This window comes from Oryctolagus cuniculus, chromosome 8 (assembly GCF_051225735.1).
Source record: "Oryctolagus cuniculus isolate XC-2025 breed Fujian yellow rabbit chromosome 8, ASM5122573v1, whole genome shotgun sequence".
NCBI lineage: Eukaryota > Metazoa > Chordata > Mammalia > Lagomorpha > Leporidae > Oryctolagus > Oryctolagus cuniculus.
The window spans coordinates 38799720-38825129 of record NC_142874.1 but is presented as its reverse complement, the minus strand read 5'-3'; the positions used below and the strand labels follow the sequence as shown (position 1 = coordinate 38825129).

Here is a 25410-nt window from a genome sequence, read left to right as displayed (position 1 = left end):
CAACAACAAAAAAGCCTTGACAAGACAGAACCATGTGGAGTGGCTCATCTGCTCATTTATTCTGAGTAACATAGTTTTAAAATAATTTCTTTTCTATGTCAGTGTCTGGGAGGGTTCCTGACTTGGACTTTATAAAAGACATCCAAAGATTAATTTGGAAAGTCCACTTTCTGGAATTAGAATTTTGAACAGTTAATGAAACAGCTAAATGAATTATGATGATTATATCAATCTTCTATGGCTCTGAAGTTAATTTATAATTTCATTTTACCAGGAAATTGTTGTGTCTTCACCAGGTGAAATTGATAGAAATCTGTTTTTCCTGGTCTGCTGTCTATTCTATTGTGCTCCTGTTATTCTATTTCCTTGATTGTTTTTTTCTTGCCCTGCACTGTTCTTGCTTCATGCTTTTTGGCACAGGGAATGGCTGTTGCCTGGTGTTAGGGCCTGCACTACCAGTTTCAGAGAATTTGAATTCTCAGAATCTATCTTCAATTGGTTAAAGGGTAGCGTTTTGAGTAGAGTTGTAGCTACTTGTTCCTGTTAAACAGTTTTGAAGCAGTTTTTATCCATTTGGCTAAGATGTTAGAAACCTTAAAAAATATTCAAGACTTGAAAACAAGTTTAAAAAATAAAAGAAATTGGAAGACAGACATTGACCACAGTTAATACTGATGTATTTTATATTGAAAAATTGCTAATATAATAGATTTTTAATATTCTCAACTCAAAAAATGATCAGTTGGTGATGTGATGGGTACATTAACCTGATTGACTTTTTCAATGATATATCCATAGATCAAAACATCACCTGGACCCAATAAATATAAAGTTATGTATTAATTAATAATGAATAAAAAGTTGCAATATCAAAATAGATAATAATTTCAGAAACAAAATTATAAAAGCTTTTCATATTTTATAGGAAAATAACATAGAATATGGTTACATTATAATATATTTAATTATAAAATACCAGGATAGTAAATATTTCTTCTTTCTGAAGCCAAGAAGGAGTTCTTGCCTGGAGGCAGGGACTGAAAGTCCAGGGTATTTAATAACAGTGGGGCAACCCTTGACCCATGAGGGTGGGAGTCAGTGTGCTTCTCTGATGTCCTGTACTGTCAAGCCCCTTTGCTCATGGCAGCACATCAACAGCACACCCTTATTTTGGTCCTTCCTCTTTTCTTTCATTCTCTCTACTCCCTCATCCCAGTAAACACCCTGCAGTCAAGTCCAGCTCCCAGGCCTTGCTTCCAGAGGAATTTAAACCAAGATACTTGGGAACTCATCTTTCAACTACAAAAAGAGGCATAGCTTTTCCCCTCTTCCTGAATTCTCAAATGTCTGTGTATATCAGAGTTTCAGAACATATTTGGCATCTTTTCTATAAAAAGAAATCATTTCTCATTTTGATACTCAGTTGGAGACCCAAATGCCCATTTGTGCCAAGGTGCTTGGAGTCCAAGCCATTTACGGAGTGTCAATCACCTACATCCCCTTGTGAGCGGCATCTGTCTGAGTTTCATGGATGATCACATGTCTCCACCACAGAGGACATTCAAGTAACTGGACATGGAAAGAAAGTGGAGTGGTGAAACTTCTTACTAATCAACTTTGATGGAATATGAATTAGGATTGGTTAATACTTCAGGCATACTTAAAAAAATAACATAGCCTCATGAAAAGTAGTTTGATGCATAAAGCCAGGAGGTAGAGAATTATTAAGATTCTGGAATGTGAGGGGCATTTGCATCAGGGTGATGATGGTTGAAGAATGTTGAGACTGGGAGGCATTACAGGACAAACTTGTGTAGGATTTAGTATGAGTATATGATGAAATATGTTTTGCAAGTCAGAAAGAAAAATGCAAAGTAATAACTTGTGAGGAGGCAGCCTATATAAATGGTGTTACCACTAATGGCAGTGGATAAATTGGTGGCAGCAGTGGTAAGATCAATCCCTAATATGCTATTTTTAATACTTTTGGGATAGTCTACCATGGTATACAGAACATAAGTTTTGGTACCTGTTCTGTTCTCTGTCTGGCTCCCTTGCAAGTGATATGATTTCAGGCTTAATTACTTACTTTGGTGACCCTCAATTGAAGAGATGATGATTACTCTTGAGTTGTTCCAAGGACTACTAGTTAGCTACTAGTTCCAAGTGGCTAATTCTTTCTGCATAAAAACTCCAAAATGGTAGTCGTTACCAACAGCCAAGTAGAAACAGGCGAGGCAGTTGGAGAATGGGGCATTGGTGAGGAGCAGTTCCCAGAGATTTGACATTTTCTGGCATGTAGGTGTGAGACAGGGTTAGGAAGGAATGTGAGGGAGAAGCATCAGGAGACATAAATAGCACAGGTCTGACACATCTTAAGTTCCCACAAATGTTTGGTGCATGAAGAAATAAAAGGCAGAAGTGAGACGGGTGCGGGGACAGGGAGAAGAGGAGGAGCTAGGAGATGAGAGAAAAGCTGCCATTGGAGAGCAGGAAGGGGGACTCAGGCTCTACAAGTTCAATGTTTGGTGTAAAGATAATATTAGTGGCTAACATTTACTGAGGGCTTAACTGTGCACTGGGCTTCACATATGTGAACTTATCTATATCCTATGAGATAAGAATTATGTTACATAAGGAGAAACTAAAGTACAGAAAATTGACACAGCTGATAAGTTAGCTGTTATCCACTATGTGACACTTCCTCTAGTTTAGCTAGCAAATATAGCTGATAAATATTTAGATGATTTTCCTGCTATTTTATATTTATTAAGGCAAAAACAGTACTGGCCCACTTATGACTTCAAATACAATACTAATATTATTAGTATTTTCCATAGAGATAATTACATCATTATGAAACCTGCATTAATAATGGTCATTGAAAAAATATTTAAAAATAATGCGGGTCATTGAAATAATATGAAGGGAAAGAAATTTGAGCTTTCTATTCCACCATTAATGTGACCTGATGCTTTCACTAACAATTAGATTCTTGGTAGAACCCTGAGGATGATAACTTGAAAAAAGTAAGGGGAAAAAATAGAATTGAGAAGTATTTTTTGTTGAGAAATAAACTGAAGAGCATTGAAATGAGAATGAAAGACTGTCTGTTAGTGAACAACCAGATACTGTTTTTTGCCTTTTCAATCAACTAAAGGTCAAGCAATCTAGTGAAGGCCTCGTATGAATTTATACTCATGGGAATTTTTTCCAGGGTAAGGAAGATACTGGGGAAAAGGTTTGATGATCCAAGTCTGCTAATATAGAGCTCAAATTGAGTTTGTTTTGTTTTGTCAGCCTTCAGACTAAATAGCTGTAAGCACTGACTTTCTAATTTCATGGTTTGATTTACCAGAGCACATTCCAGTGTGGAAGTGCAGAGGGCACACCAGTGCTCACACATCCCTTCAAGATCCTGCCAGAGTCTTCCTGGGCAGCAGTTTTGTCAGTGAGGTGAAGGCAGCCTTTATCATAAATCAGGGAGCTGCTAAGTTCTTATGATTAATTGCACTCAAGCTTATCGTTCCTCAAGGGCAGGAAAACAAAGAAAGAGGAAGTGCAATTTAAAGAGAATGACCATTTTCCCAGGAAATAATATAACACAGACATTTGGGAATATAGCAATTCAAGGGGCAACTCGTCCATATTCTGATCATTGGTTTATTATAGAGGCCATTATTAGGCTAAAATAATTAACAATTGCTCACTGTAGGAATGAAGTAACATCAAGACTGCTGTTGGAATTGGTTATTAATCTAGATCTATTTGTGTAACAGGGATTCTAGGGTCAAACCTCTGGGGTTTGCGTGAAGTTTCCCACAACTCCCTTGCCTTCCCAGTAACCAACCAGCATCTACCAGCAGCACCAGAAAGGCCTCACATACTTGATGTTCTCTATCTGTAAGGAATGAGGGTAAACTAGAGACCAAGTGGGCTGCCAGCCAGCAGGGAGAGCTTACAGAATTGCCTTTTAAATCAGGATGAAACTCAAGCCATGACTTCTGCATTCCAGCCCCATTTCCTCAGGATTTAGAGCAACAAAGAAGAATCTCGCAATGAGGTTCACATGGAGGTCAAGTTCAGCTCAACCTTCAACAGCTAAGTTGTCCTTGAGAGGGTGGCATTTCTCATCAATGACACTCATCTCTAAAGGCAAGAGTTTATTACTGAGACAGTGTCCCATACTGTCAACGTTGAATAATGGCTGGGCCCAAACCTGGCCAAGATGTGGGGTGAACTTGTCTCCCAGCTGGTGGGCAGTGAAGCAGACTTTTTGGTGGCTAGTGACCTGTGCCAAGAGGATTCAGGTTTGCAAAGAATTCCTCTCCAGGGGACATCTGGAAATACTAACTGGGGGACACCAAGGGATGTGGGAATTTGTGAGACTTTGTGTTGCTGCTGCTTTTCTTGGTTGTGTAGCAAGATGGGATATTCTGTCACCATATTGTATCTTCTCTTCCTTGCTTGAGATGGAAAGGGAGTGTTTTCATATAACCATGTGTTGGAGTTACTTTGAGAGACAGTACTTGTAAGAGCAACATTTTCCTTCTTGATTGTCTACTATAAAGAGTGTGAAGAACTTGCCATCTTTGGCACTTCCAGGACAGGACTAGGAGTACATGTTCTGTCTTGGCCACAGGATCAGAGGCAGTAAAGTTGAGGGGAAGGGGAGAACAAGTGAGTTGAGACCTCTAAGTCTGGTTTCCCAAGGACAGAGATGTGACCTTGTAAGAACTAAAAATAGTACTTTGCACCAAGCCTGTTCATGATGAGCTAGTATCTGCCTCATAATGTATTGTAGCCGTGCACGCTTTCAGAGGTTGCCAGTCACAAAGGCAAAGGTGGAAGCAGGTGCTCTCCTTTCTTCCTCTCCTTTCCTTCTCTTTCAGGAAAACTCCTCTGCTGCACTGCAGTATGCATTCTGAGGAATGGATGTTTGTGTCCTGGGAGCACTCTTGAGGAATTTTCTTGCTTTTTTTGATAATAGAAAGAGTTGTATGTCCATGCGTAACCCAGGCCTTTTGTGTCACGATTATGAGTATTTCTGAGGCCAGGGCTAGAGAAATTCTAGTCAAACTTTGCTTTAATAATAGTGCTTGAACATGAAAGGAAATGAGTTGCTGCAGCACATAAAAGGCCTGCACAAGCACAGTACATTTCACTTTAATAACCTTCACCTCTTCGAAGTTGCATTTAGAAAGTCCTTTGGTCAGGTGACATTTTTTACCTACCTACAAAATTAGGACTGTCCTGACACACATTTTCCAGATATAATCCCTTCATCTTCCCACATAAACCTATTCCCTCCTAATGTGCCTAAGAATTGAGTGTCTTCCTCATAGGTCTGCTTTTAATGAATCACTATATTATTTACTGTCTGTTCAGATGGGAGCAGATCCAGAAGGCAGAAGCACTATGTGCTGCTCGTGGGTGCACACTGTCTCCCCAGGAAAGACTCTGAAATCCTGTCTTCTGATGTTTGATGGGGACAGCACTTATTGCTCCTCAGGTCACCTATCTGCAGCTACCTACTCTCTGGAAACAGAGCCACCTGCTGTGTCCCACTGTTCATTAGTCTTGGAAAGTCCCTGGTGGTGGTTCCACCTGTACAAGGGTTTTTCAGATTTTTTTGAACAGTGGGAGCCAAGTTGCCCTGTTTGCCAGACTTGGCATTTGCAAATAGGAAGATGATTAGGAGATATTCCCTTCCATGTTCCCCTTTTTAGATCCTTTTTGTTGTTGTTGTTTTTAAGATTTATTTGCTTATTTGCAAGTTGAGAGTTACACAGAGATATGGAGAGGCAGAGACAGAGAAAGAGAAAAAGCAAAAGAGAAATCAACCTTACATCTGAGGGTTTCCTCCCCAAATGGCCACAATGGCAGCACTGGGTTAGGCCAAAACCAGGAGCCAGGAACTCCATTCAGGTCTCCTACATGGGCAGCAGGGGCACAGCACTTGGGTCATCATCCACTCCTTTCCCAGGTGCATTAGCAGGGAGGTGGATCAGAAGTGGAGCCGTGGAACTGGTACTCTTATGGGATGCTGGCATCTCAGGTGGTGGCCTAGCCCACTGCACCACAGTGCCAGCCTCCCTTCTATGATTCTTGAAGTCATCTTTCCCCCAGTGCGACTTTACATCTGAGTGAGACATTGTGGTGGCCTTTTGCTGTCCCTCTCTGTCACACCAGTAATTGAAATGCTTTTGTTTAGCTGCTCTTGCCCTTTCTATGGCACCAAACCATGGCTTTGTGATTCAGTGTGTTGTTACTGAAGTCCTATGCCTGGCCCAATTCCCAGTTCTATCACATGAGTAGCTACATAACCCTGCAGTGTACCGACTAGCCCTTACCCTAGGAGGAAAATTGTGTCGATGATAATAGACCATATAGTCCTTAGCCTTTTGTTTCTATAATGAGACCAATAAGGCTACTAACTTTATAAAGAGAAAATGTCTATGTAACTCACAGTGTTGAAGGTACCAGTCCAAGATCAGGCGGCTCCATTTGTTTGGCATCCAGTGAGGGCTACAGGTGGCAACGGTAAAGCATTTCCTGAGGAGGGATCACGAGGCAAACCCAGAAACGGAAGGTGATTGGAGCCAGCTATGGCTTCTATATCAATGCTTTACTTCCTTCTCATAGCATGTCTCCAATGACTAATCATTATAATTGGATTAAATTTTTACCCTCTTAGCATCATTAACTTATGACTTTGGGGCTTAACATTCTGCATGATCTCAGGAGGCAAATCATATTCAAACTATAGCAGACCACTTCTTTGTGTTATTGTGATGATTAAATGGAACACAACCTTCAAAATTAGTAGTAAACCTCATGGGAAGCTTTCTTTCTTTTTTTTTTTTTTTAATTTTTTGACAGGCAGCGTGGACAGTGAGAGAAAGACAGACGGAACGGTCTTCCTTTTTGCCGTTGGTTCACCCTCCAATGGCCGCCGCGGCAGGCACACTGCGGCCGGCGCACCGCGCTGATCCGATGGCAGGAGCCAGGTGCTTCTCCTGGTCTCCCATGGGGTGCAGGGCCCAAGTACTTGGGCCATCCTCCACTGCACTCCCTGGCCACAGCAGAGAGCTGGCCTGGAAGAGGGGCAACTGGGACAGAATCTGGCACCCCGACCAGGACTAGAACCTGGTGTGCCGGTGCCGCAAGGCAGAGGATTAGCCTACTGAGCCGTGGCGCTGGCCAGGGAAGCTTTCTATTTTTATGTTTTTGATACTTCATGTGGGTGTGTATTGTGTTTCTCCTCTCATCGTTCTTGCAATCTCTTCAAGCCCATTGTCAGGTTGTTATAACAAAGTCTCAGGTAGATGTAAGGGGGAAAAAAGGAGATGGAGAGGATGAAGAGGAATGGAGAGACTGTGTAGGGAGAGCTTAAATCCTATTTCAAAGAGACCTGTCATCTTTATCAAGTGGACATTCGCTGTGGGCTCCAGGGCAAAGGTTGCCACAGAAAACTCCCCAGAGTGCTGAGTAACAGGTGCCAGGTGAGCGTTCCTGAACTTACGGAGGAGCCCGGGCAGTTTCAGGGATGGCTTGCTGAGGCTGGTCAGCAGATCTGGGTGAGGCACATGTATCTCTGTTCTAAAATGTTTCTGCCCTTGACTTTGATGCTCAATCCTGCTTAGAAATCCTTGACTGGCCATGTTAACAATAGAATTTTGGGGTGAATGCTTGGTGAATTTGAATGCCATATGGCAGTTATTCACCAAAAAATATGAAAATTTCCTAATACCATTGTTTTGCATAGAAAAGTCTCATTGTGGTCCAAATAAAGTTGACTTTGGGCATTAGCCTGAAGAATGCATTCTGCAAAAAGTCCCTCATACAAGGGATTGAAGGTGGAAAGTAAGGACAGGGACTGGATATATTGTGTTATTTATTGTATTTCTGCAACTTTGATGTGAAGTTTACATTACTTGGTGGAAAAGCGTACTTTGAAAAAAAAAAAACCTACAAATCAGAATGAAGACTGAAATACATGTTTTCTTAGACCAACTCAATAAAGGACTGGCCCTGTGGCATACCAGGTAAAGCCACTGCCTGTAGGGCCTGCATCCCATATAGAAGCCAGTTGGAATCCCAGCTGCTCCGCTTCAGATCCAGCTCCCTGCTGATGTGCCTGGGAAAGCACCCGAGGATGGCCCAGGTGCTTGTACCCCTAAATTCATGTGGGGAACCCAGAAGAAGCTCCTGGCTCCTGGCTTTGGATTGTCTCAGCCCCAACTGTTGCAGTCATTTGAGGAGTGAACCGGCAGATGGAAGATATCTCTTTCTGTCTCTGTAACTCTATCTTTCAAAATAAATAAATAAATCTTTAAAAAAAAGGAACATACTCAATTATAATTGGTGACATCTCCCAGCCAGTATCAAAAATTTTACTCCCCTGAGACTATTCTTTCCTTCTTTTTACTTTTTTGCTGCACAGCAAATGACATTTTATTTTTTAATTTTTTTTAACAGATTCAATGTGCTCTGTAGATACAATTCCAAGAACATAATGATATTCTCTCCCTCTATCCCTTTCTCTCCTCCTTCTTACTTCTCCCTTTCCTTTATTAAATGCATTTTTTTTTGGACAGGCAGAGTTAGGCAGTGAGAGAGAGAGAGAGAGGGAGAGAGAGAGAGACAGAGAGAAAGGTCTTCCTTTCCGTTGGTTCACCACCCAAGTGACCGCTATGCCTGGTGTGTTGCAGCCGGCGCACTGCGCCAATCTGAAGCCAGGAGCCAGATGCTTCTTCCTGGTCTCCCATGTGGGTGCAGGGCCCAAGCACCTGGGCCATCCTCCACTGCACTCCCAGGCCACAGCAGAGAGCTGGACTGGAAGAGGAGCAACTGGGACAGAATACGGTGCCCCAACTGGGACTAGAACCCAGGGTTCTAGTTCTCTAATGAACAAGGAAACTGAGCAAGATTATAGGGAGTAAAGAGATATAAGAAAAATTTACCTTCATCTTCTCTTTTGCTAGATCTTAGAACAAGTATTTAGAAACCATTTGAGGAATTCAGTTCATTGTTCTTCTGAGGAGTGAAGAAGACTCCTTAGAAGATAATTAGTTATCTTCAATGATAAGGAACCCAAGTAACTGTTCAAGATTTTACTAATTCTGCCAGCCTAAGTGAAAATAAAAAGCAGTGATATGAATAAACCTGAATAAATCTTGGCTACCTCAAAACCTATTTCTGCCTGTCAGTGCATCTCCAGTGTTAGTTTGGTTCATTTGGAGGGCATGGGGAGCTCATGCAGCAGGCTTCCTTGCTGCATAGCACAAGGGCTCAACCTCATCACAGTCATCTTTAGACCTCTTTTGTAATTCTCTGCATGTGGGCTCTACCTGTGAGGCCCACACTATTGGGATGGTGGGGCGACAGTGTTCTTTGACAAGAAGCACTAGAGACAAGTTTTGGTGAACATGTCCATCTATTAACAAGCACAAGCTTTTATTTATATTTTTAATTAAAAAATTTTGAAGATTTTATTTATTTGAGAGGTAGAGTTACAGACAGTGAGAGGGAGAGACAGAGAGACAGGTCTTCCTTCTGTTGGTTTATTCCCCAGATGGCTACAAAGGCTGGAGCTGTGCTGGTCTGAAGCCAGGAGCCAGGTGCCTCTTCCTGGTCTCCTACATGGGTGCAGGGGCCCAAGGACTTGGGCTATCTTCTACTGCTTTCCTAGGCAGTAGCATAGAGCTGGATTGGAAGAGGGGCAGCTGGGACTAGAACCGGCACCCACATGGGATGCCAGTGCCAAGGGCAGAGAATTAACCTACTGCACCATAGTGCCGGCCTCCAGGCACAAGCTTTTAAAGGGCAGGCAAAGAGGAGTAGCTAGTTCAGGGTAACACTAATTCTAGAGGATAAAGCAGGTACTGGTGCCTCTATACTTCTCCAATCAGCTTGAAGGTCACGTAGCCTAGGTAGCCTTCCAGGTGATCTTTATGGGTCTGAGACACACCTGGGAGCTAGTTACCTAGTTGACAGTTACAAGACCCTTCAACAGGAAGTGGTGGTGGGGAGAATGTTCCTGGGGTCCCTGCTGCCTGCCAGCAGCCAGGTCATGTGTGTGGGTCCCAGTGTGCTGAGTTCTTAACCAGGGTCTTTCCCAGGAGGCATGGTGTGCCATATCCTCTTAACCTCCTGCATGGGCTAGGCAGGCAGTCTTCCAGCCAGGCATAGGATCACACACACCTGCATGCTAACCGTGAAAATCACTATTCTCTATCTTTACAGTATCTTTGTATTCTTCCCCTGACTCCTTTCTCTTTCCCCTAAAAGCTGGATTCCTGACATGTGATGATTGCCTTTGCACATTTCCCTAGTGAGTGGTCTTGTATCTCTTACTTTCCTTACTTTATCTTAGCAAATAAATAAAACATCTATCCTATCCCTAGTACAATTACTATTAATATTATTAATATTAATACTGTTTTTAAAAAATTTATTTATTTATTTGAAAGGCAGAGCCAGAGAGATTGAGGGAGAGAAAGAGAGAGATTCACCCACTGGTTCACTCCTCAAATGACCACAATGACAGAGGCTGGGCCGTGCTAAGGCCAGGAACTAGAAGCTTCCTTCAGGTCTCCCATATGGATGCAGGGTTGCTAGCACCCTGGCCATCCTCTGCCACCCTCCCAGGCATATCAGCAGGGAGCTGGATCAGAAGTGGAGTGGCTGGGATACGAAATGGTGCCCATGTGGGATGCTGGCATCACAGGCAGAGGTCCAACCCACTATGCCACAATGTCAGCCCCATTAGTGTTTTGTTTTTACTGCCATTATCCTCACCAGTGATCTAGTATTAATCAAGGTTCTCCAGAAAGAATGAACAGGAAATTGATCGATTGATCAATCTATCATCATCTTGGTCATGTATTGATTTGTTCTGAGAATTGGTTCACAAGATGATGGAGAACCAGGTCCATGATTTGCTGTATGCAAGCTGGAGACCCCTGAGAGCTAATGGTGTAATTTAGTTCCAGTTCAAAGTCTGAGAACCAAGGGAAGCAATGATGTAAATTTCAGGGCAAAGGCAGGGGAAGATGAGAAGTACCAGTGCAAGCAGTAAGTTAGGAGAAGGGGCAATTTCTCCTTTCTCTCTATTCAGGCTCTCAACAAATTGGATGGTGCTCACCTGCCTTGGGAAGGGTGATGCACTAGACTCATGTCTTGTGGAAACGCTCTCACAGGCATACCTATCAGTCTGGATACCCCATGACCCATTCATAGATGCAGATATGGATGATAGTAAAATAACTAACATTCTCTGACACTTATTCTGAGAGATGCACTTTGCATGTATGTAAGGAAAAAAGTCAACAATTTGCTCAGAATCACCAGAGCCTAAGTGCATGCAGACTTTTAGTTTGTAGTTCATATATTTTATGTTATAATATCATATGTTTAAAAATTTATTTATTTTTATTTAAAGGGCAGAGTTACAGAGAGAGGGAGTGACAGAGAAAGATCTTCCCCTGGTTGGTTCACTCACCAAATGGCTGCGATGGTCAGGATCAGCCAGGAGTCATGAACTCCATCTGGGTCTCCCAAACTTTGGCCATCTTATGCTGCTTTCCCAGGTGCATTAGCAGGGAGCTGGATCAAAAGTGGAACAGCCAGGACATGAACCAGTGCCCATAAAGGATGTCGCCATCTCAGGAGGCAGTTTAACCTGCTGGGCTGCAACAGCGGCTCCCATAATGTCATTTTAGTTAGTTAATAGGCTGAATTAGTTGAGTTTTATGAAAATGTCCAAGTTCTTCTAGTTTATTTTAACTGAATTTTTAGTCTTTTTATCATAATCTTTCTCAGTGAATTTGACATAACAGAATGCAGAGCATACCCTGTTCCACTGTCTTTGAGAGAAGGAAGGTAATAAAATAGAAATCAATTAATAGATTTAAAGGGAATTAAAAAGAGGAGCCTACACTCAAGGCCTGTGGCAGCTCAGGAAAGCCAGTGTATGCGTCCTTTCCCACTGTGTGTTTAGGAGCTTCATGTTGGTAGCTTGAAATCAGTGAGGTTTATTTACATCACATGAACCAAGCAAAGCTACTGCGTTCATTTCTGTAATGAAATTTGAAAATTAAGGTGTTGGCAGGGATCTGCTCCCTCTGAAGTCTATAGGGGACTGTTTGTTCCATGCCTCTTCTAGCTCCTAATGGTTTCAAGTGTTCCTTGACTTGTGACCACATCATTCCAATCTCTGTCCCCAGGATCACATTGCCTCCTTGTCTTCTGTCTCAAAACTCCCTTTGTCAAGACTGATTTTGTGGCACAAAACTGCTGTTTGTGGCACCAGCATCCATGCCACAGCACCAGTTTGCATCCCAGCTGCTCCACTTCCAATGCAGCTTCCTGTTAGTGTGCTAGGAAGACAGCAGAGCATGGCCCAAGTATTTGTCCTCCTGCCACCCACATGGGACCCCTGGATGGAGCTCTGGGCCCCTGGCTTTGGCCTGATGCAGTCTCAGTTGTTGCTGCCATTCAGAGAATGAACTGATATATGGTAAGTCTCTTCTCTCTCTCTCTGTCATGCTACCTTTGAAAAAATAAAATAAATCTTTTAAAATCAACTCCTTTTGTCTATCTTTTATGAGAACAGATGTAATTACATTTAGGGTTCATTTACTTAATCCACAATAAACTCCTCTTTCCAAGACCCTTAACTTAATCACATCATTTGCCATACAAAGTGATATTCATTCTTTTGTAATATCAGGTAATATTTATATACTCTGGAGATTAAAACTTGAATTTTGGGGGCCACCATTTAGCCACCACTATAGGTACAAAGAAGATCCTCCAACCCCCTGCCTTTCTGGAGTGCTGGTTGCTGGTGGGCCCAGAAAATGGTCACATGGCGGGGCAGGAAGGAAGAAAGAAGCTAGTCTAAACTTGAAATAATCAAACCCCCTCCATGGTCACGCCCCAGTGAACAAAGCCCAGGTGGCTCCACCTCTCAGGGCACCAGCTGACACCTCTCAGGGCATCATAATTAGATCAGGTCTCTACCCTTAATGTTGATTAAGTCAACAGTTAATTTTAAGACATCAAAGTGTAAACAACTACATGAGTTTTGGGGAGACAATCATTGGATTTTCTGTTTCTACATTTCCCTGTACATTGCATATTTGATCCCTGTGATCCCAGTGAGGGTCAGGAAAAGTTTATTGACAGTTTGGATAGGGTCTCATTAAAGAAATGAAGCTCAGGGTGTGGTGTCCAATAACTTGGACATTTAAAAAGGGTGCTAAAGTGCCTTTTTTTTTTTTGACAGGCAGGGTGGACAGTGAGAGAGAGAGGCAGAGAGAAAGGTCTTCCTTTGCCATTGGTTCACCCTCCAATGGCCGCCATGGCTGGCGCGCTGCAGCCGGCGCACCGCGCTGATCCGATGGCAGGAGCCAGGTACTTATCCTGGTCTCCCATGGGGTACAGGGCCCAAGTACTTGGGCCATCCTCCACTGCACTCCCTGGCCACAGCAGAGAGCTGGCCTGGAAGAGAGGCAACCAGGACAGAATCTGGCGCCCCGACCGGGACTAGAACCCAGTGTGCCAGCACCGCAAGGCAGAGGATTAGCCTAGTGAGCCACGGTGCCGGCCAAAGTGCTTTTAACAAGCACACAACCTAGAATTTAAAGCTGCTTTTCTTAGTTATTATTTTTATTCTTTCCAGTGGGTTATTTTAAAGAGAGTAGAAATGTGTTTATGCTATTCATATTATCACTACCAGTGATTTCCGGGAGAACCGGTTGCCACCAAGTTTCATACATTTTGTGACCCTTCTCAGTTAGATAGTTCTTTGGGTAACATAAGTTGTCTGGAAGATAGACTGACTCTTAAAATCTGATTCCCTTGGTATGGAGCCTACACTGATCCAGGGAAGTGATTGAGTCTTCAATTGCTTTCCAGATGTAGTTGTTCTGAAGGCATGCCCTTCAGTGTCTACTTCCTCCAACACAGTGGTTTTCATCCAAGGTGCAGACTGCGGTTTCCTGAGAGTCATCCAAGGTGCAGACTGCGGTTTCCTGAGAGCTGACAGAATTACTGACTCTCACGCCAGGTACAAAGGGCCCCCTGAAGGAGACGCCTAGTTTTCAGCATCTTTAGTGCTCTGTATGTGATTGCATTGTGCAGGCAAATTTGAGAAGCAAGGCATTCCTCAGGTAGGAAATAATAGTAATTACAGTCCCTCTCCCAGGTAAAAGTGGTCCATAGAAATGATGTTTAACCAGAGACCCCAAGTGTTCAAGGTATCATCACATTACTATAAGACTAGAATCACCTGCTGAAAAATATTAGACCTACAGTTATTTCTGATACTCACCAAGTTTGTTGCTATCCTACTGGAGAAGAGAATGATGCTTTCTTTTTAAATTTAATTTAATTTTTAAAAATGATTTATTTTATTTATTTGAAAGACAGAGTTACAGAGGTGAGACAGAGAGAGAGGTCTTCCATCTGCTGGTTCACTCCCCAGTTGGCTGCAATGGCCGGAGCTGCTGCTATCTGAAGCCAGGAGCCAGGGGCTTCCTCAGGGTCTCCCACATGGATGCAGGGGCCCAAGAACTTGGGCTTTTACTGCTGTCCCAGGCCATAGCAGAGAACTGCATTGGAAGAGGAGCAGCCGGGACTAGAACTTGTACCCATATGAGATGCCGGCACTGCAGTCCAGGGCTTTAACCAGCTGCACCACAGCACCAGCCCCAAGAATGATACTTTCAAGATCATAAAATTTGTGGCATTAGTCTCTAAAACTCCCTACTATCAGCTCAACATAAATGTGCATTCATTTTTATAAGGAAATTGTGTTGAATTTTCCATTTCATCTTCAGCCAACACATTTTCTCCATCTCACTGCTTTCTAGTATTGCCAGCTGATAATGCTGAGTAAACAGTGAGGAGAGGGAGAAAGGTAAATGGATTTCCAAATGTAAATTTTTGAAAAATGCTAAAAGCTTTAAACTAAATATGCTATATACTTCATATAAAAGATATACTCACTATAGGAAGCTGATGGCATGTAGAAAACTTAAAAGCAATGCACAAGGAAAAATCTCATTTTATAAAAATTATCCCAGGGGCCAGCACTGTGGCATAGCGGGTAAAGCCACTGCCTGCAGTGCCAGCATCCCATATGGGCACCTGTTCATGTCCCAGCTGCTCCACTTCCCATCCAGCTCCCTGCTGTGGCCTGGGAAAGCAGTAGAAGATGGCCCAAGCCCTCAGACTCCTTCACCCACATGGGAGACCCGGAGGAAACTCTTGGTTTCGGATTGGCACAGCTCCAGCTGTTGCAGCCATCTGGGGAGTGAACCAGTGGATGGAAGACCTCTCTCTCTCTCTCTGCCTCTCCTTCTCTCTCTGTGTAACTCTGACTTTCAAGGATTATATAAATAAATCTTTAAAAAAATTATCCCAAATGTCTACGTACATACACTAGTACACAGGTCATATAAGTAGACATTTTTTAAGAGATGGGACCTCATGCATGATCTTTTAATATTATAATTTCTTTAATTTTTCTTGAATTAATAGAAGAAAAGCAAAGTCAAATATAACTAAAGAAATTGTTGAACTTTAAAAATGGATTTTTGTTACCTAAAAGAATTTCTCTAAAATGTAGAAAAGATAGTCTGAAAACCATTAAAAATCTAGAGCTAACACATTTCAACTGTATAGAATAAGACTTCTTGGGGCCGGCACTGTGGTGCAGTGGGTTAAAGCCCTGGCCTGAAGTGCCAACATCCAATATGGGTGCCGGTTCTAGTCCTGGCTGCACCTCTTCCGATCCAGCTCTTTGCTATGGCCTGGGAAAGCAGTGGAAGATGGCCCAAGTCCTTGGGCCCCTGCACCGGCTTGGGAGACTCAGAAATTCCTGGCTCTTGGCTTTGGATCGACGCAGCTCTGTCCACTGTGGCCATCTGGGGAGTGAACCAGCGGATGGAAGACCTCTCTGTCTATACTTCTCTCTGTAACTCTGTCTTTCAAATAAATAAATCTTTTTTTTAAAAAAAAAGAATAAGACTTCTCTTTTTTTAAAAAAATGATGTATTTATTTGTTTATTTGTAAGGTATAATGACACAGAGAGAGGAGACAGAAAGAGTGATTTCTTGCTGGTTCATTCTCCCAGATGCCCATAATATCCAAGGATAGGCCAGGCCATAACTAGGACCAAAGAGCTCCATCCAGTTCTCCCACAAGGGCGACAGGGACCTAGGTACTTGTACTGTCATCTTCAGCCTCCCAGGTACATTAGTGGGAAGCTGGATCTGAAGCTTAGGGTACCTGGGACTCAAACCAAGCATTATGATATGAGATGCAAGTGTCCTAGGTAGGATTAATCTACTGCACCAAAATTCCCATTTCTCAATAGGGAATATATAGGATTAATATTTTAGAAATGTTTTCCCACTTTCTTGCCGTGACCCATTGATTATTTTTGGTTATAGATTTACACTATTGGTTTAGAGTAGAATTGTCTCTTGATCTCTTGATATCCACAGTGAACTGATTTTTTTTTTTTACCCTTTGCTCATATCCATATTATTTTTTTTTAACTTTTATTTAATGAATATAGATTTCCAAACTACAGCTTATGGATTACATTGGCTTCCCCCCCCCCATGACTTCCCTCCCACCCGCAACCCTCCCCTTTCCTGCTCTCTCTCCCCTTCCATTCTTATCAAGATTCATTTTAAATTTTCTTTATATACAGACGAACAGTTTAGTATACAATAAGTAAAGATTTCAACAGTTTGCACCCACATAGAAACACAAAGTGAAAAATACTGTTTGAGTACTAGTTATAGTATTAAATCTCAATGTACAGCACATTAAGGACAGAGATCCTACATGAGGAGTAAGTGCACAGTGACTCCTGTTGTTGACTTTACAAATTGACACTCCTGTTTATGGCATCAGTAATCTCCCTATGCTCCAGTCATGAGTTTCTAAGGCTATGGAAGCCTTTTGAGTTCACCGACTCTTATCTTATTTAGACAAGGTCATAGTCAAAGTGGAAGTTCTCTCCTCCCTTCAGAGAAAGGTACCTCCTCTTTGAAGACCCGTTCTTTCCATTGGGATCTCACTCGCGGAGATCTTTCATTTAGTTTTTTTTTTTTTTTTTTTTTTTTTTTTTTTTGCCAGAGTGTCTTGGCTTTCCATGCCTGAAATACTCTCATGGGCTTTTCAGCCAGATCCGAATGCTTTTAGGGCTGATTCTGAAGCCAGAGTGCTGTTTAGGACATCTGCCATTCTATGGGTCTGCTGTGTATCTCGCTTCCCTTGTTGGATCGCTCTCCCCTTTATTTATTCTATCGGTTAGTATTAGCAGGCACTAGACTTGCTTATGTGCTCCCTTTGACTCTTAGTCCTTTCATTATGATCAATTGTGAACAGAAATTGATCACTTGGACTAGTGAGATGGCATTGGTACATGCCACCTTGATGGGATTGAACTGGAAACCCCTGGTATGTTTCTCACTCTACCATTTGGGTTAAGTCAGCTTAAGCATGTCCCAAATTGTACATCTCTTCCCACTCTTATTCCCACTCTTATGTTTAGCAGTGATCACATTCCAGTTAAATTTCAACACTTAAGAATAACTGTGTATTAATTACACAATTAAACCAGTAGTATTAAGTAGAACAGACAAAAAAAATACTAAGAGGGATAATGTATTAAGTTGTTCATTAACAGTCAGGGCTATGCTGATCAAGTCACCGTTTCTCATAGTGTCCATTTCACTTCAACAGGTTTCTTTTTTGGTGTTCAGTCAGTTGTCACCGATCAGGGAGAACATATGATATTTGTCCCTTTGGGATATCCCATAATTTCTTTATCCAGTCTACCGTTGATGGGCATTTAGGTTGGTTCCAGGTCTTAGCTATTGTGAATTGAGCTGCAATAAACATTAGGGTGCAGACCACTCATAGTGAACTGATTCTAAGACCCTCCCCACACCTGCTATGGATACTGAAGTCTGAAGATATTCAATTCCTTCATACAAAATTGTATAGTTTTGTATATAAACTACACATACCTTCTTGTATACTTCCCATCATCTTTAGATTACTTATAAAGCCTAATACAATGTAAATTCTATGTAAATAATTGTTATACTGTATTGTTCAGTACAGATACAGTTTTCTTTTCCTGAATATTTTCTGTCTCCAGTTGCTTGAATCTGCCAATGTGAAACCAGTGGACACAAGAGGGCTGCTGCAGTCACGTTTCTGAGGTGCAACCATAATATCCACACTTGTTTAGTGTTTGTTCCCTTTTCCCAAGGTTTCTCCAATAGCTACCATGAAAGTTAGATAGAATTAGGGGCCAGCATTATGGTGCAGGAGGTTAAGCCATGCCTTGTGGCATCAGGATCCCATGTTGAAGTGCCTGTTAGAGTCCTGGCTATTCCACTTCTGATCTAGCTCCCTGCTAATGTACCTGGGCAGGCAGTGAAGGTGGCCCAAGTGCTTGGGTTCCTGACACCCAGATGGGAGGCCAGGATTGAGTTCCAGGCTCCTTGGCCTCAGCCTGGCCCAGCGTCGGCTGTTGTGGCCATTTGGGGAATAGACTAGCAGATGGAAGATCTCTCTCCCTCTCTCTGTCACCTTGCCTTTCAAATAAATAAATTAAATCTCAAAAAATTACTAGCATAATAATTTTATTAAATAAATATGATTCCTGAGGTATTTACAATGATTTATATCTTGGGTATATGGTTTTTAAAATAAAGAGCTCATTGATACTCTTTCAATTCAATTTCTTTTGTTTTAAGTTATACAGGTTTATTTATTTATTTTTAAAGATTTATTTATTTACTTGAAATTCAGAGTTACACAGAGAGAGGAGAGACAGAGAGAGAGAGAGAGAGAGAGAGAGAGAGGGAGGTCTTCTGTCCAATAGTTCACTCCCCAGATGGCCGCAATGGCCAGAACTGCGCCGATCCGAAGCCAGGAGCCAGGAGCTTCTTCCCAGTCTCTCACTCGGGTGCAGGGACCCAAGGACTTGGGCCATCTTCTACCATTTTCCCAGGCTGTAGCAGGGAGCTGGATTGGAAGTGGAGCAGCCGGGACTAGAACCGGCACCCAAATGGGAAGCTGGTACTTCAGGTCAGGGTGTTAACATGCTGTGCCACAGCGCCAGCCCTGTTTTTATTTTATTTTATTTTATTTTTTCAATTCAATTTCAATATATCTCTTTTAATTCAAAATCTTTTTCACTTTTGTTTATGGTAATAATTTCCATAATTTCTATGATGGAGAAGACAGAGACTGTCTGGGTTTTACTCCTTTCCTAAAATGTTGTGTTTTCATTTTCTTTTCTGTTTTTCCTGTCTGCCTGTAGTACTTAGTCTCTGTTTTCTCTCTCTTGAGTATTCTTTGTTCTGAAGTTTAATTACCATGAGTTTTACAGTGTTGGTTGCTCTGCATCAATGTTTCACTAAACATTCGAGAGTTTCCTATTGATCTGTGGTTTCAGACCTTCCTTGATTTTCCATTCTTTACCATCCCCCCCTTGGGGGTTCTCCACTTCAAGAATCCCATTTATGCTTATGTTTCATTGTCTTAGTGAGTTCAGGCTGATAGAAAGGTTACCCTTGACGGGTGGCTTATACATGACAGACGTTTATTTCTCCCAGCTTTGGAGATTGCGCAGTCCAAGATTAAGGTACCAGTAGTCCCAGCATCTGGAGAGGACCCATTTCCACACTCACAGGTGTGGCCTCATGTGGTAGAAAGAGTGAGGGAGTTCCTAGTGGTTCTTTTATAAGGGCACTAACTCCATGCATGAGAGCTCTGCCTGCACAACCTAGTTATCTCCCAAAGACTCCACCTTGGGTGGTTAGGATTTGGACATATGAATTTCTAGGCAGAGGTTAGGTGGGAGTGTGGACCTAGACATTTAGTCTCTGGCACTGATCACTCTTTCCTGACCTCACTATTCATCTTCTCAGCAATTACTAGAATCTTTGCATTTTTTATAATTCATTAGCATTACTATAATTCTTCTTTCTGTGCCATTAATATGACTTTTAGCAATGCTCTTTATCCCTTGCTGTTCATGATTTATTTAGAATCCCTCTAATGTTCATATGATAGTTATCAATTCATTTCATTCGCTTGACAATCTCCCTCAACTTCATTCCATAATTTTGTCATTTTATTTTTAATGCTTATTTAATAAACTTATATTCTTCTTATTTCCATCATTCCAAATAAATTTAGGCAATCCCACTCTCTGGAGTGACACTGTTTTCTAGAGTGGGATATTTTTCTCTCTGTATTTCTTGTTGATAGTAGTATGCATGTACGTAGTAGATAGTATAAAATGTAGTATGTTGTATAGTGGCTACACTCTTTCCATCTTGTTCAGGTCACATGGATAGCTCTCTGCCTCTGCAACTCATGTAGTATACATTTATATTTTTCTCTCATGGCTCTATTTTTAGGCCTGCTTTCTATTTTCAAATGATTATTGTAATTTTTGTTGGGGGGGGATAAAGTTTGAATGTCAAGATTCTGAGACTGAATCAAGGAAATTAAAGACCTCTACAACAAAATTATAAAACACTCATTAAGGAAACTGAAGGAATATTGCCTATGTTAATGGGTTGGAAGAATTAATATTGTTGAAATGGGCTTATTCCCCACAAGGATTATTTTCAGATTCAATGCAATTGCCATCAAAGGGTCAGTGATAGTTTTCACAGAACTGGAAAAAGATCCTAAAATTCATATGAAAACACAAAAGACCCAAAATAGCCAAAGCAATCTTGGACAAAAAGAGCAAAGCCGGAGACATTTGATTTTAAGAAAAACAGATAAGCGCGGCAGTGGCATAATAGCAGATACATAGAGCGGTGGAACACAAAAGATCCCGGAAATTAATCCATGCATATACAGCCAACTAATTCTTGATAAAGGCACCCAAAACACACAACATAGAAAGGACAGCTTCTTCAATAATTTTTGCTGGGAAAACTGGATATTCATACACTGAATACTGAAACTTGCCTCCCACCTCAAACTTCTCACAATGTACAAAAATCAACACAAAATGGACCAAAAACCTAAATGTAAGCCCTGAAACTATGAAACTACAAAATGAAAGCAAGGGATATCTTTCAAGACTTTCGTATAGCCAATGATACTTTGGATAAGACTCTAAAATCACATAGAGGAACATACAATTCTATTGATTATATAAAACTCAGACATTTCTGTGTATCAGAGGAAACAACAGAGTGAAGAGACCACTTACAGAATGGGACAAAAGATTTGGGAAGTTTTCACCTGTCAAAAGACTAATATCCTGAATAAATCAGAACTAAAAACTCAACAACAACAAAATTAAGAATGAAGTAAATAAGTGCAAAAAAGGATCTGAATAGACGTGCCTCAGAATAAGAAATACAAATCACCAACAAATACATAAAAAATGTTCCCCATCTCTAGCCATCACAGAAATGCAAATAAAAACAATGGTATGTCATTTCACTCCAGTTAGAATGACAATTATCTGAAAGACACACACACAAAAGATAACAAATGCTGGCAAGAGAAATGGGAACCCTTATATACTACTGATAGGAATTCAAATTAGTACAGCCATGATGGAGAATAGTATGGAGATTTGTCAAAAAAAACCTCATATGATACATCTATCCCACTTCTGGTTACTTATCCAAAGGAAATTAAATAGCACATGAAAGAGATACCTGTACTCACATGTTTATTACAACACTAATTCACAATAGCCAATACATGGAACCAACCAAGGTGTCCATCAACAAATGAATGGATAAAGTATGGTATGCATACATAATGAAATATTATTCAGCCATAAAATAATGAAATCCTGTCATTTGTAGTAAAATAGGTGAAATTAGGTGAAATATAGCAGAAACAAAATGACAAGTGCTTCATGTTCCCTCTTATATGTACAAGCTAAAAAAAAGTCAATATGATCTTATAGTAGTGATTACTGGAGGCTGAGAAGGTTGGAGGAAGGTTGGATAATGGGTACCAATACACAATTTTATGGAAGGAATAAGTTTTGATTTTATGAGCAACTAGTAGAGGGGTGCTTGAAGGCGCCAATCATAAAGAAATGATGAGGAGAGGCTAGCGCTGAGGCGTAGTGGTGTAAAGTTGCCACCTGCAGCACCGGCATCCGACACGGGCACCAGTTTGAGTCCTGGCTGCTCCACTTCTGATTTGGCTCCCTGCTAATATGCCTGGGAAAGCAGCAGAAGATGGCCCAAGTCCTTGGGACCCTGCACCCACATGGGAAACCCAGAAGAAGCTCCAGGCTCCTGGCTTCAGATCAGCCCAGTTCCAGCCAGTGTGGTTATTTGGGGGAGTGAACCAGAAGATGGAAGACCTCTTTCTCTGCCTCTCTCTCTGCCTCTCTGTAACCCTACTTTTCAAATAAATAAATAAATAAATATTTTTTAAAGAAATGGTATGGAAATGGTAGCTACCCTGATTTGATCATGTATACATATGTTGAAATATCACACTATAACCCATAAACATGTAGAGTTATTACATGTTAATCAGAAATTTAAAAAAACAGTACTAGACTGGGGACTGATAATTTTTCTCCAAGAGTATTTTGAGCTTTGCCTTTCAAGAGACCCATGCGCACATAATATTTTATATTATGTCCATTAGACCCAGCCACAGTATAGTCACTCGTAGTGTGCTTGGATCATTTCTGCGATTTTACATAGGGCCTTTGCTTCAATTTCTTCTGAAGATATTTTTCTACTTTCTGGAGGGATTAATAACCATGCCTGGTCTGCACCCAAAAGTCTTTGTAAACTTTGAAAACTTTAAATTCCTGTCATTTTGTCAATTCATTTTCTCTCCCTCTTATTTTTGTTGATAAAAATCCAGCTGTTTTATCATTAATTAATATCCATGTTTATGTATGATAACTTCCCTTGGTCTGTAATCTGCTCAGTCTAAACTCGGTGTAGCTACTTCTGTGTTCTATTGACCAATGTTAGCATGGTACATCTTTCTTCATCAACTTGTTTTTAATCTATGGGTGTCTTCATATTTGAAATGGTCTTCTGGTGGACAATGTACAGTTGGATCTTATTCCTTGACTGACTCTGACAATCTCTGTTTTATGTTGGTGCATTTAGGCCATTGAAATTCAATATGGTTATTGATGTAATTGGGTTAATTTTTTTTACTATTTTCCATTTTTTTTTCATTTCCATTTTTGTGCTCCACTCTTTTTCTACCTTTTGTGGATTTCTAGACTTTAGAACTGCTGTGGTCACCATGCAACCTATTTGGGCAGAAGTCTCTGTCCTTTGCAGGAGACCCAAGTGAAGAGACCCTGGCAAGAAGAAAGGAATCTGAAATGGAAGATTTGGAAGATCACCGTGGTCTACAGCAATATCCCCCTGAAGGTACCCAATCTCAACTGAGAGATCACTGTGGTCTATGGCCATACCCCCCTTAACTCCCCGGATCTTAACTGAAGGATCACTATGGAGACTGGTATTCCCATATGGGCACTGGTTTGAGTCCCAACTGCTCTGCTTCCTATCCAGTTCCCTGCTATTGCACCTGGTAAAGTAGTGAAAGATGGCCCAAGTGCTTGGGCCTCTGCACCCACGTGGGAGATCTGGAAGAAGCTCCTGGCTCCTGGGTTCAGTGTGGCTCCCTCCTGACCATTGCAACAATTTGGGGAGTGAACCAGGGGATGGAAGATTTCTTTCTCTCTCTCTCTCTCTCTCCCTTCTTTTCAAATAAAAATAAGATACATCTTTAAAAAGATAAGAATGTCTTGTGATTAAATAGAGGCAGCACTAATGTCACCAGACCATCATGGAAAGGGATCAGGCTCTATCACAGCTGCTGGAGTATCAGCCTAGATATGGTACTTAGTTCCAATGGTAATGTCTTGTGGAGCATGGCTCCACTCCTACGCTGATATCTACCGTGTCTAGGTGAAGAGATTAAAGTCTGTGGCCAGAGATCTTGGAATATTACAGAAAATTTCTTCCAGAATCAAAACTGGAAATGAATGGAAGGATAACATGTGTCACTTTTTCAACTTGTTTACAAGTATGGAAATGTGATCTGGTGGCCAGATATTTCATGGACCTCTTGTTATGAAAAGAAGTGGGCAATGCAAAATCAGTTTAGTCTGCTATCATTCTTTAGAATGTCTTATCATAGACAATAAAAGAATTGGGCCCTTATTGCTTAAAAGAAGAGATTTTAATTTCTTTCTCCTGTAACTTGTATAATAATGTCACTCATTTGGCTTATACATAGCAGATAAGTGTATGTGTGTTCCACATCTAAGATTCAGCCAACAAAGAATGGAGAATATTAAAGAAAGAGATTATATCTGCACTAGATATGTACATTTTTCCCTAATAAGTATTCTCTAAACAATACAGTATAACAACTTTTTGAATAGAATTTCTATGTTGTCTAGAGAAGATTTAAAGTATACTGGATGGGGGCCTGGCACAGTGGCATAGCAGGTAAAGCCACCGCCTGCAGTGCCAGCATGTCATATGGGCACCAGGTCTAGTTCCAGCTGCTTTTCTTCCAATTCAGCTCTCTGCTATGGCCTGGGAAAGCAGTAGAAGATGGCCCAAGTCCTTGGGCCCTTGCACTCATGTGGAAGACCAGGAAGAAGCTCCAGGCTCCTGGCTTTGAATCGGCACAGCTCCAGCCAATGCGACCATCTGGGGAGTGAACCAGAAGATGGAAGACCTTTCTCTGTCTCTCTCTCTCTCTGCCTCTTTGTAACTCTGCCTTTCAAATAAAAATAAATAAATCTTTTAAAAAATAAATAAAAAATATACTGGATGGTATGCAAGGATTTATGCAAAATCACACAATTTTCTGTAAGAAACTTGAACATCTACAGATTTGCATATATACTGGGGGTCCTGGAACCAATTAACATAGATACTGAGATACAACTGTGTATAAAAGCATACAATATATTGCTGCTATTACTTTTTGAATCAATTGTTGCCTTTTTTGGCCAATTAAGAATAAGAAAAATAAAAATTATTTTTTATCTTCACTTACTTTTCTCTAATAACCTCCCTTTCTTTATGTAGCTCCACATTTCTAATCTTTATCATTTTCCTTCTTGCTCTATAATTTCTACAGAAAGCTTTTATTTAATAAATATAAATTTCATAATCAAAGTGGAAGTTCTTTATAATTTTTAAAAATATTTTTATAAGCAGGTCCTGATTGCTAGATATGATGTACTGGTTAAAAGGAAGAGCTATAGAAAGAGCTTTATTAATGCAATGGTGAGATGGGGTGAGAGTGGAGCATTCTATAGTCCTATGGGTAGGTCTCAGTGTTGAAGTGAGTCTGTAGTACTGGAC

General features: G+C 41.1%; 1 long non-coding RNA gene and 1 pseudogene across 5 annotated transcripts in view; one reads left to right on the top strand and one right to left on the bottom strand.

The window, feature by feature from the left end:
- Positions 1-25410, bottom strand: part of LOC138843473 (ATP-binding cassette sub-family E member 1-like) — a 1090710-nt pseudogene that overhangs the window by 86435 nt on the left and 978865 nt on the right.
- LOC127483244 (uncharacterized) overlaps positions 1-25410 on the top strand; it is a 59297-nt gene that overhangs the window by 2435 nt on the left and 31452 nt on the right. The window contains exons 2-3 of one of the 5 annotated variants that reach the window (XR_016211839.1): positions 13927-14077; positions 23298-23451. The exons of 2 other annotated variants lie outside the window; for them this stretch is intronic. This is a non-coding gene — a long non-coding RNA (uncharacterized LOC127483244). The remainder of the gene's footprint in view (positions 1-13926; positions 14078-23297; positions 23452-25410) is intronic. 2 more of the 5 variants (XR_016211841.1, XR_016211838.1) reach the window with 2 other exon arrangements.